Below are 12230 nucleotides of genomic sequence, written 5' to 3' on the forward strand. Positions count from 1 at the left end.
TTCCGCAACAAAATGAAAATCCCTCCAAACTGAATTTTTCTATGTGCAAAAGGCAAAATATATGAGTGCAAGAGTGCAGTACACAACCAAAATCCCCGGAGCAAATTGGAAAAAGCAGAATCACACAAAAAGTTCTCTCATAGAAATTTGTCAATAAAATCCGTTTGGATGTTGTGATGGGAAAATTGGAAATCACGAGCTCTTTTGGGCTTTCACACAGCCCACCCACACACCTAAAATTGCACCACTGGGGGAGAATTTTCTTGCATTTTGAGCAAAAGCCGGCAAGTGAAGTGGAAATCTCCGATTTTTGTTGTTCTTCTACTCCTTCAAATATTTTGTGTTTTTCAATACCACACAACATCGTAGTTTTTTTTGTGGGGAAAAACGTGGAAACGCAATGAAAAATCAGTGAAAAATTTGCAAAACGTGGAAAGGTTTCAAGTACACCGCAATATCACGTCTCTAGTCGTTAAATGTGCGACGATATTTAATTTATTAGCTGCTGAGTGTTGGTTTTATTCTGCATTGAAGTGAATCTTGAGCGAAATTTTCATTCAAAAGTTTTCTTCTAATTCTAATTTTGGAGTTAATGCTGTGGGTGGAGCTTTCTAAAATGAATTCTCTGTGAATAATTTAATTATTTTAATCAGTTGAGAAAAAAAATGATGATTTGAGTTTAGATTTAAACCTCGTTGCACTTGTGATTAAAAATATTCCGTATAGAACAATCAACTTTCAATTCTTAATAGAACTGCGCGTTGTAATTCAAAGTGAATCAAAAGAATCATTTGCTTCAGCAATTCAAGAAAACTTTAAGCAAAAAAGTTTTAAACGCTTCAAATCCTTCAAATGAATTAAAAAGAAAGTTTTATAATGAATCAATTTTTATTATAAACAATTTTCATTAAAAAAAAAACTTCTGAAGAGTTAGTTGGGAATTTATGTGACTTCTTCATTTAGTTTTTCTAACAAATTCATTATCGACTAAAGGTATATTATAGATAGCTGTGATAGTTCCTGAAACTTAAGGTCTATGGACTGCTAATTGAGTTTCAATAGAATTTCAAAAGTTTTAATTGTTAATAAATTATGAATATTTCACTAATCATCCAATTTTCTTTCTGATTGCTAGGAAATTGTTATGTAGTTAGGCTCTATGTTTGAAAATTGATATTAATAATTCAATAACACTTGATAGTTTCAATCAGCATTTTTTATTCTACGGACTTCCAACGATTTTTTACTAAAAAATCATAAAATCTATCGAATTATGTTTAATATTTCCGCCTTTGTTTCATAGGTTAATAATAATTTTTATAAATCTCGGCTCCTAACATTCTTCTTAATCCATTTCTAACTTTTCCTTAACACTTAGGGGATCGAGGTTTCTAACCCTTAAAAGTTTGACCTTAATTTTCTCTTCAAAGAAAATGTTTTTCAAAGTTTTCTTTCGACGATCTTGAAGTATGAAACTTCCCTATACACAGATGTAATATTTATCATGAAATGTTTAATAGATTACGATTTAATAGATTTTTGATTAAAAAATTTCGATTTGGCCACCTTGACTAGTAAAATCTTCCAAGAGTTAATGAAAAATAATAAAAAATAACATTAATTTGTTTTCTAATGTAGTACCTTCATGGAAAGATTTCTAGCTACACCCCTGATATTTTCTTTCTTCCCTATCTTTAGATTCTTTGCATCAAATATTCATCCCCTATTATTCTATTATTATTATTATTATTATTATTATTATTATTTTATTTGCCATTTCCGAGCCATTTCTGCTGAAATCTTTGCCGCCGGTGACATTTTCTAATTGAACTCGCTGTCAACGCACAGCGGAGACTTTCTTCAACCCCCTTCATAGACTTATGCAAAAGTTCATGGAACCACGCGCGCTCTTCCTTCCGCAAAAAAAAACTTCCGCCGAAGAGACATGGCAGAAAAATTGGAACAATGCGCCCTGTCAGGGATGTTATTTCTTTTTAAAATTGTTGAAATGTCACAACCAAGCAAGAGTTGAGATACTCACACAGTACCACCCTTCCTCCCCTTAACCCCCTTTTGCATGTGCGGGTGATGTTGAGGAAAGTTGAGAAAAAAAAAAGAGAACAGCAAAACCCCTGCGCAATTATTCCGCCCAAGCGTTCAGGAAGTTGTGCCACTTTTGTAAATTGTTTTTAATTTATCCGCCACGCAAAATTCATCCCTCACAGCGGGTTGTTTTTTGGTGGGGAGGGGGGGGAGTAGAGTAGGAATCACACAGTGGGTTTGGTGGAGTGTTAACACCACCCATTCCCTCAGCCTTCCACGAAAAGTTTCTCTTCTACAAATCTCGCGCTGGATGATATTTTTTTTAAACCATCGCATCGTTGGAGCTTTTTTCTCCGGGAGTGACTTCTTTCGTTTTGCCCCCCCCCCCACTCCCCGAAAAAAAAAGTTCCCAACCCCTCCCTCTTTCGCGATATATTAACATTTTTGCAAAGAGCCTCATATGATAGCAAAGATATGAGGTTGAAATGGGATTTGTCATATTTTTTTTGTTCCTCCGCGTTCTCTTATTTTTACTATATAGAAATTTTTATGCTATATATGAATCTCTCATAGAGAATGTTTCTTTTTCGACTTGTATACCGAGAGAGGAGTATTTCCGTCGATTCCCTGAGGCTGTATAAAAATTCAACAGACAGAATACTCACAAAGGAATTAATCATGGAAAATACTGCAAGAATGTTTCATATTTGCTCAATTTTATGTATTCCTCTACTTTTTTTTCTTCATCTTCTTCCACTGCCATCCTCCTTCACCGGTGGTGGAGTTTTCTGTTGCAGTATGAATGAGAAAAAGCCACCCCTCCCCTGTCACAAGGCGGCACACGAAGAGCACACTTCTCTCTTTTTTTTTTGGGGGGTACACACACCCACACCAACCCTCTTTGGGGGTGTTCTTTCGCTCCGAAAATCCCTCCATCATTTTCTGCATAGTAATTTTCGTTGACGGAGGAAAAAGGAAGAAAATGGGTGAGTGGATATACGGAAAATATTAACGGGAAGAAGCGCACACACAAAAAAGGAGCCATGGATGCTACAATGAGAATCTCACAAGAACCTTTACAATTCCATCAGACTTTTCTCTTCTGCACGTTTTGGGGAGAGGAATTGCAGCTTTTGTGAATCACCTGGAATTGTGAGAAATCCATAAGCTTAAATTTTGAGGGAAGAAGGTGGTTGAACTTGGGATGTTTTTCTTTTTGGGGCGAATCCCAGAGAGATCTTTTCATGTTGTAGAAGTCGAGTTTATGTTTTATTTTTTATGAAAAATCATAAACTTTTGAGGGTGAGTTTTAAGTGATCTAGAAGCGTGAAGAATATGATTAAGAATATTAAGAATATTAAGTTTTCATTTAGTTTTGTAGAATCTTGAGAGTTTCAATTTGTCTGTAAAATTACCTTGAAAGTTTGACTTAATTGAGCTTTCAAATTGTCTAAAGAAAAAGGTTAGATGAAATATTTTTTATAGTTTTGAAAAGAAGGGCTGGATGTCCTTTAGTCTAAACTATTCAGCTGCTAAATAAGGGATTTCTTAAATATCAAATTTAGGTAAAATTTACAATTTAAATGAATTTTTAGTAGTAGTATTTTTTTGTATTGAAGGTATTGTATTTGAACGATTTTAACTAATTTCGTTGCTCGAAAACGGTCAGATTCATAAAAATCATTCAAAAATATTTTCAGTCCCCATTCAGATTAATTTAACCTTTTAATCTTAAAAACTTAACAACAAAAAAAATTGGTCGATCTAAAAAATTACTAGAAAACTTAAGTTTGCCTTAAAAACTTAACCCTTTAAGGTCCATTTCAAAAGACTCGATTTTGAAAATGTTTCATTTTGTATAGTTATTTTATGACATTGAATCCAAATTACTACAAAACAATTGCTTTACAATCCCTCATTTTATGACCCCAAAAGGACATCCCCAAGGACTCACAGGATCAGGAAGGACGAAAAACCGAAAATTTTTAAGCTATGATATTTTGCTAAAAATGTCTTATTTGAGCTCAAAGGAACCCATAAAATTTATTTTTAGTTCAATAAACTCGCTAGATTAGTCGCGGACCTTAAAGGTTTAAGCCTTGATTAAGGAAACCTAAGCCTACGTACTTCCTACGTAAATTCCACGTATTTTCCTTCCAATTTATGTTTAATTCAAGGCTCGTAAAAGCCTAAAAGAGCTTTAAGATTAAGGTCTGTAGTCAGATAAATGCACAAAAATCCTCCATCTAGATTTTTCCCTAAATTCCCAACGACCTAGTTCTCATAACCTAACACATCTTTCAACTTGGCACAAGCTTTTAAGAACATCGCCCAGTGCATTCTTGTTTAGGGGGTGTGGCGCTTTTGTGAATTATTGGAATTGTGTGTAGTACATATAAGCTAGGAATATGTAGTGGAAACACGTAAGAGCATAGAAAATGTGTGCACAATATTTTTCGGAAGATGTTGGAGCCACATGCGAAGGCTGAAAAACGACGGGGAAAAGCACAACACAAAACTTTAAGGAAAAACTTCGACGAGGGGGTGGCCTTATCTCCAATGTCTCGTGTCTCACACAAATAATACAGAGACACTTTTTTTCCTACCCCCACGTGTGTGTGTGGGTGATTCAGGGGGAGGATTCTCAATGGGGGGGATTTCTTCTTACGGTTGTCCTTGTACGAATTCTTCCTGGCTCTTAGCGTGATTTCCCATTCGTAAGGCATGGTCTAGAATTTTTTTCTGGTTGCAAAAATAAAACGTAAACCATAAAAGTAATTTTATATTGTAAATTGTAAGTGGGTTGCGGTGGGTGAATCCCATCGTATCAAAGTCATCTCCAATGCTTGTTTTTTCGCATAGAGAGCTTTTTTCTTCTTTTGGGTGGGTGGGGTGGTTGGGGGTGCGGCAGGGAGAAATATATTGCTGGGGATTCCACAAATATGTAAGACAATTTGAAACTATATATGAAAGCATATATTTAGGAGGCATATAAATCACACGAAAGCACACATACGAGGGGTTGGAAGAGAATTTCTTAAATAAGATCCGTACGAGGGGGTGGGAAGGCAGCATCCCCGGAGTCGTATGCTATAGTACATTTCATTGTACTAGAATAGACAACTTAAACGTTTTGCTCAGTGACCTATAAAACGGATCTTCGAAACACAATATTGTTCTTTTCTCCTTCCCCTCGCACCGAGATCCGTGCTTACATCCAACATCTTGTGTGCCATGGCTCCTAATGTATTTTCACCCAAAACTTGACGACGTGTGTGCTCCTCCGGAGCTCTCTCGCCTTTTGTCCTCCACTCCCTCACCCCATCGTTCGTTCTTCCCATCCACCGTGGGCCCCTTTTTAGCTGTAGGGAAAAAAGAATCCTCGCAGCATTTCGATATCGATTCCCATTGCTTATTCCGCTGACTCCGCGTGAATTCCGTTCTTATCGTCTGATCGACGCGAAGACGAAATTTATCTTAACCCGCCTCGAAATGCAGTAGTTGTTTGGGGCTTTATTAATTTATGCCCTCCTCAATCCATCACAGGGGCAAGATAGAGATTCTTTTTCTTTTCTTCACGTTCTTTTGGAATGTTTTTTTTCTTTGAAATTTTCAGCAATTAACAATCCGCAAATCACCACACAGAGAAGTAATTTGCATAATTAGTCGCTGAGATTTTTTTACAAGATATTTTATGAAGTATTTCAACCATTTGGATCATGTTGAGCTTTTGTCAAGCATTTATAGTGATTCTTCCGCGACATAAATGGTGCGCGATTTCTCCTAAAAATATTTTACAAAATCACTGAATCTCATGGTCGTAAATTCCGCCGATGAGCCCCCAATTTTTTCTCATCGCTATATTTTGCAAAAACATCGCGTCTATTCACCTTCAACATTGCGGGGAGTTTTCACAGTCAACCGGCGAATTTGGACAGAGAGTTGGAAATGAGTCGCGAAGGAATATTATGCGCGATGACGGGGAGAGACAACAACCAAGTCATGTTTCCATGTTAAGAAGAGGCAAAACAGTAGGTGGTAAATTAAATTATCATAAAATAAACTGTTGCAAAAAGACGCGATAGTAATTCACGGTGAAGTTATGTGCTCAAGCTGAGGTATCTATTATCCCAAAATAATTCGTGTTGATGTGGATGAAGAGTTTATCAGTTTATAATCTGGATTTTGGGAACGTTCTATTTTGCTTAATTTTTGACTATTTTATTCTCTTCTTGCTTAACGATTGGGTGGAGTTTTGTTGTAAATAAGTCGGTTTGGGTTTGAAAATTCATTCGTTGTACGGAAAATGTTTTGCATAACGAACATTATTTTTAATTAAAGATGTTTTAGATTAAATTTAATATTAGTTTATGTCGTAGAGTTTAGAAATATTTATTTCAGACTGAAAGGATACATTTTTGTCTTTTATTTATAAAGGAGAAAAGTAGAAGAGGACTTATATGATGTAAGCTAACGGTGGGCCTTATTTATGAGGGAGACTTTCATTTTTTTTCAATAACTTAATCTAGCTTCATTTCATTACCTTAATAAATCAGAAATCATATTAATTTTAGAATGAAAATATTTTTAGAACCTTTTCTACATAGTATATTTTTTAAATAGAACTTCGTGCATATTCCCTCTTCCATGTTTTTCAAATATATAAAAATAAATTTCATGGATAATTGCTCTTTTTCATAAGACCTACAACTTTAAGGAATTTTTTATAATCTCTAATATTCCACAAGAAATTACGAATTAAAGTCAATCCAAAATCGTCAAAATACTTTTTTTTATTAATAATAGAAATTAGTAAAGAGAAATTCTTTTTAAGGTAGATAAATGGAAAATACATTTTCTTAAATCAGTTCAATTGTTCGAGGCTCTGAGCAAACTTCAATACCTGCAAAAAAAGCTCAATCTAAGGGGAAAATCAATTCTTTTTGACATCTTAAAATCTCCATTCTCAATCTGCTTTTGGTTTTTTTTTCTCTTCTTAAGGTTCTCAGTTGCTTTGGGGTAAAAATCGCTTAAAGATTGACACGCAACCCTTCCTTGTTGAACATACCTTATTTGCATCAATGACACTAACCCCCTGTGGGCTAGACACCTTGACCCGGAGGGGCTGAAGGTTTTTTTTTGCTTTCTCTCTCATGTGTGTAGTGTAGCCAAATGCCCCATTACAAATTCATGGTGTGATGCCTAAAAAATGCGAGAAAAGGTGTGTAATTTGTGTGGCGGATGAAGCATCGTGTGTCTGCCACTTGAGCCCATACAGCATAGGAGGGCAGACACACAGGGTGGGAAGGAGGGAATGGTTGGGGAAGAGCTCACGTGCACCATGGTATAAAGTGGAGCCGCATAGTGCGGGAAAAGCTCTCTCTCATGGAAAATTCTCTCAGTTGTGGGCACAATTGAGCCTCCGCAGCGTTTCATGTAGACGAATATTTACCCAAAACTTGTACTTGAGGCCGGGGTTTATATTGTGTAACTGCGGGAAGATTGTAACTCTATGGCATTGAGTGTGGTCGAGGGTGGTTTAAATATGAAGGAACTTTCAAGCGTGGCGGGGGTGGGGTGGTTGGTCTCCCGTGTGCTTTCATATTAAGCACACTCACACTGAATCCTGGGGGTCGTTGGAGTTAACTGGCAAAATCTATTTAGTCACACACACACAGTATGTGTCTGTGTATAAGGAAAAGTTCCTGTACTCAACACACCTCACCCGCACACAGTCGCCACCCAAACCCCCAAAGGAAAAACTTACTATATATGTATGTGTGTACATAGCATCCATATTAATATACACATCAGGAGCTTTAGATTGAATGGACCCACCTTTTGCAAGACAGAGACGCTCGAGTGACGAAGTTTCAAAGGACCCATGGGGTTGACCTGTCTCTCTGAGGTGTGTTCCATAATTTACTCCCTCGCCCAAGGATTCTCCCCGCATACTCCTTAACCACCCATTGCCCAAAATTCGCACTCACTTCATCCTCTCTCCCCAGGATAAGCATCAAGAGTGAATTTCAAATTTTCATCCATCACCCCAGAAATGAATTTTGCACCTGAAATTAAATTTTACCTGGCAGAGAAAAAGGTGCAATTGTGGGACATTCCGCTGCCATGTCACGTAGTTCGTCAATCAAATTGTGTGTGTCTCAGGACAAATAAATCATTTTAGTGTGTACCTATTAAAACTCCTACTTTACAATAAAAATTTCCTGTTTCACTCCAATATCCACTGCTTGGTGCTACAGTGAATGGGAACACGCGGTATTAATAAATTTATTATGCATCAGAGTGGATAAAATGCCATTAAATTGCTTGTACATGGAGATCTCTATCGGTACCAGTGCACTGCAAGGGAAAAGACAAGACTCTTTGGTGGACTTGAGGAGTTAGTGATAGTCTACATGGGGCGGTGGGATATTTTTTTTATATCCAACGTGAACTGGTTCGCAGTAATGTGATTCGAATTTATTAAATTGCAGTTGAATATATTTTTTTAAATTAATTTACTTTAAAAATTGTTCAAAGTTCTATAAAAAGAATTAAGCTGTGACTAGGAAGCTAGGTTTGTTAAGTTGGTAAAAGAGTTTTCAGTTTGATAAGCCTAATTATCACTTAAATAAGTCTTTATTCTTGGTTAAATTCGAATTCATTTAAAAAAAAATTAAATAGATTAGATTTATAACCTAATTCCTATTATTAAAGTCAGTTAGTTAGGTTAGTTACCCAATAAAAATTAATTTATTTTTATTTGAATCTTCTGTAAAAATATTAAGAATTAACAAAATTCTTTAATAGGATAGAAGGTTTCAACTTTAAAAAAAATATTTTTGGTGAAATTCGAATAAAAAAAAATAAATTAAATAGATTAGAATTCTAACCTAATTCCCATTATTAAAGTCAGTAAGTTAGGTTAGTTACGCAAAAGAAAATTATTTCTATTTGAATCTTCAATACAAATATTAATGTTCAAAGAACTAACTAAATTCTTTAAGAGAACAGAAAGTTATAACCAAAAAAAAATTTCAAAATTTAGAAATTGCTAATAATAATAATTGTAACGACATTTAAAAATATTTAAAAGATTTGTTTATGATCTACTTTTTATATCCTTAACTAATTTACCAAATTGGTTTATTTTTAAATTTAATTAATTAGTTAACCTGAAATTTTGTCTATTCATTGAATTAGTCTCTTTAGTATATATTTATAGAAATATTTGTTCTAAAAAATTTTACAAAAAAATATTCAATACGGAATTTCAAAGATTCTAGAAATAAAATATTCAAAAAATAAGCAATATCAGTGATTCTCATAAAGCATTCAAAAACATATTAATAAAAAAAATAAGGCAGAAGTGAATTTTGCTGTGGGACTTTGGGTTCGGAAGAGAAATCTCCATCTATGAAGAATTCTTTCCAACCTTGTTCTTTTTCGATTTAAATATTATTACGTATTCACAAATTGTAGCATTTTTAGAAGAGCATGGAGAAAGAAGAGGAAAAGAAGAAAAACAAGCGAACAAGAGCGCAGGGAAAGAAGAAAGATGGGGGCATATATACGAAAAAAAAAGTTATTAATGTGCATGATATAAATATGAATAATATCAAGGTATGATGGTAGAGCGTATATAGAGAAGAAAAAAAGAATGTAATTCTTCACACGTTTGATGACAAATTTTTATTCGCCCTTCCACTCTCTTCCTGGCGGCAATCTTAGCCATCACTTTGCATACAAAGTTCCCAAGGAATGGTGGCTACAAAGAGGAAGGGGCGAGAGAGAGCTATGTTGGGAATATGTATGGCCAAGTTGTGCGCTTCTGGCTGAAAAATATGTTTATGCATATTAAAATTTTCTGACAACACCCAGTGCAAGATGCAACAATTTTTTTTTATTAACCCCCATATGATGATGTTAAATTGACGATGCTTCTTTCCTTTTTTTTATACGGGGACTCATTCACTCCTTCTCCGTGAGTTTATCATGGCATGTCTCCTTCAAAACACACTTCTGTGGTTGATTCACTCAACTGATAAGGATTCCCAGTGTCCTCGTTTTTTTCTTCTTATCCCCTCTGCTTCGGCAAATCTTTCCATACTCAATTTATTAGGTTGGGCTCTCTGGAGGCTGTCCCGGAGTTTTTCTTCTTCTCACGGGTCCTTCCCTTCCGCCGCACTCACCACCTCCCAGACGTACACACACAGGTCCTGTCTACCTGGTGAGTGAATTATGTGCCGCCTAACATCCAGAAAAAGAACCCTCTCTTGCTTTTTTGTTGTCTCCAACTCTCAGACACAATGGAACGTCTATGAGGTTACCTCAGTGCGTACCTTCCCATTTGCCCTCTTTCTGTGCCCTCTCTCTCTTCATTGCTTTCCAGGGAACACAAGACCTATTCGCGTTGATGGCAGAGGGAGGTAAAAACGCGCGCGCCTTGTTTATGAAATGGAAGAAATAAAATGTTGTTGAATTTCTTATATTGAAATAAATATGTGAACCTTTCATGGGGATTTACCCGCTCTGGTGGAAGCATCAAAGTTGGGAGTGATGCTGAATTGCCCAGGAAATCCCTCGTTGAAAGTAAATTTTAGGGATTTTTTTTGCAAACTAATTTGAAAATAAAAAAATAAACAGCAGGAAATTACCTGCAGGTAAATTCCGTAAAAGTTTCTAACTCCCTCTTTAAACTGCATGGCTATGATGGTTTAGAAGGGATTGTTTTAGGTTTAAGCACCTGTTCAGAGGGCTAAAGATTGAAAATTTGCTGCAGTTTGAAGCTATCTTAATCAAGATCTTAATTCTCTTCTCTTTCAATAATCCAAAATGGGTTTAACCCTTTAAGGTTTTTTGGGTCATACGCTGACCCAAACGTGAAACATTTTATTTTTTCAATTATTTATGAATGTAATTGTTTTTCAGTGTTACAAATGCATCAAATTCACGCATAAGGGGTCAAAGAAGACGTTCTGAGTGAGAAAAGTCCTCTAAAAAAATTCATAGAATAAAAATCGCGATAAAAGAGCGCATGTTTCAATGTTTTTATGTTTCACGTTGGACGTTAAAGGGTTAACAACCTTCGGAATTTCTTTGATCTTCTTTTTGGAGAAACTGAACTATTTTCTAGCAAGATATCTAGAGTTTATAAGTTTATTCTTTATTAATTACCGGGTGAATTAACTTCATTACTAGGTCAGGCTTTAATTTTTTTAAGCTAAGCTGAAGATCTTTAAGTCAGGGCTAATTTGTTAATCTAGGCTTAAGTTTTTTTTAAATTCTAGATGCTAATTGTTCAATCCAGGCTTAATTTTCTAAAACTGGGCTTCAGCTTTTTAGGCTATGCTGACGGTTTTGAACGTCAAGTTTTAAGGTTTAAAAGTTAGGTTAAGCCGGTTAGGCTGATTTTTACGAACTTAGATGTCCGAAAAAGAGCTAAAATTTAATTTTTTCCTTTTGGTAAAAAATTATTAAGTTTTCTTAATGAAATTTAATTCCATTTTCGTGCCTAACATTTAGTACTAACCTATGTAACATTTAACGGTATTTAACTTTAAAAAAATCATATAAAAAGTCAAAATAAAATACTAATCTACAACTTAAATTCTCTATTAAAGACTACCTTATTAAAAAAAAAAAGAAATTCTAGGAAAAAATCTTAGCTTATCAAGCTTCATATTTCTTGTATATTTTTAAACTTTTCTTGGAAATATTTCCACCTTGTTTATCATGTCAATTTTCAATAACTTCACAAAATACCAAAGTCCTCAACAATATAAAACTTTCCACCCAGAGTCTTAAAGACTTTTCCATATAGAGGTTTTCTTCCTTTGAAAATCTTCCTACCTGTAGGTCTCGGTGTGGTTGCTATACTTGAGAAACTCTGTGAGCTTGTATTGAAGCCCAATGGAAAAGTTAAGATCCTTTTCACCATCTTGGTTGTAGATTTTTTTGTTGTTGCTCTCTATGAAAATTTATAAACACTAAAGTATGATGTCTAAAGGGGTGGTTGGGTGGTAAACCGTATAAGATTTCATTTTAGATAGATTTTCTCTTCATGTGCATGATGAAGATTTTTTTTCTCACCACGCTCATCCCTTAAACCGCCCACTGTATGATGAGACGCAAAAATATGAAGGGGTGGGCGGTGAAAGTACTCTGGTGTCCTCTCGATAGACATG

At 35.2% G+C, this 12230-nt stretch overlaps 1 protein-coding gene across 2 annotated transcripts in view; it reads left to right on the top strand.

Moving 5' to 3' along the window:
* The window catches only part of LOC129789723 (uncharacterized), a 274016-nt gene that overhangs the window by 1651 nt on the left and 260135 nt on the right, over window positions 1–12230 (top strand). The window lies entirely within an intron of this gene.

The sequence above is a fragment of the Lutzomyia longipalpis genome, chromosome 2, assembly GCF_024334085.1.
Source record: "Lutzomyia longipalpis isolate SR_M1_2022 chromosome 2, ASM2433408v1".
In the NCBI taxonomy this organism is placed as follows: domain Eukaryota; kingdom Metazoa; phylum Arthropoda; class Insecta; order Diptera; family Psychodidae; genus Lutzomyia; species Lutzomyia longipalpis.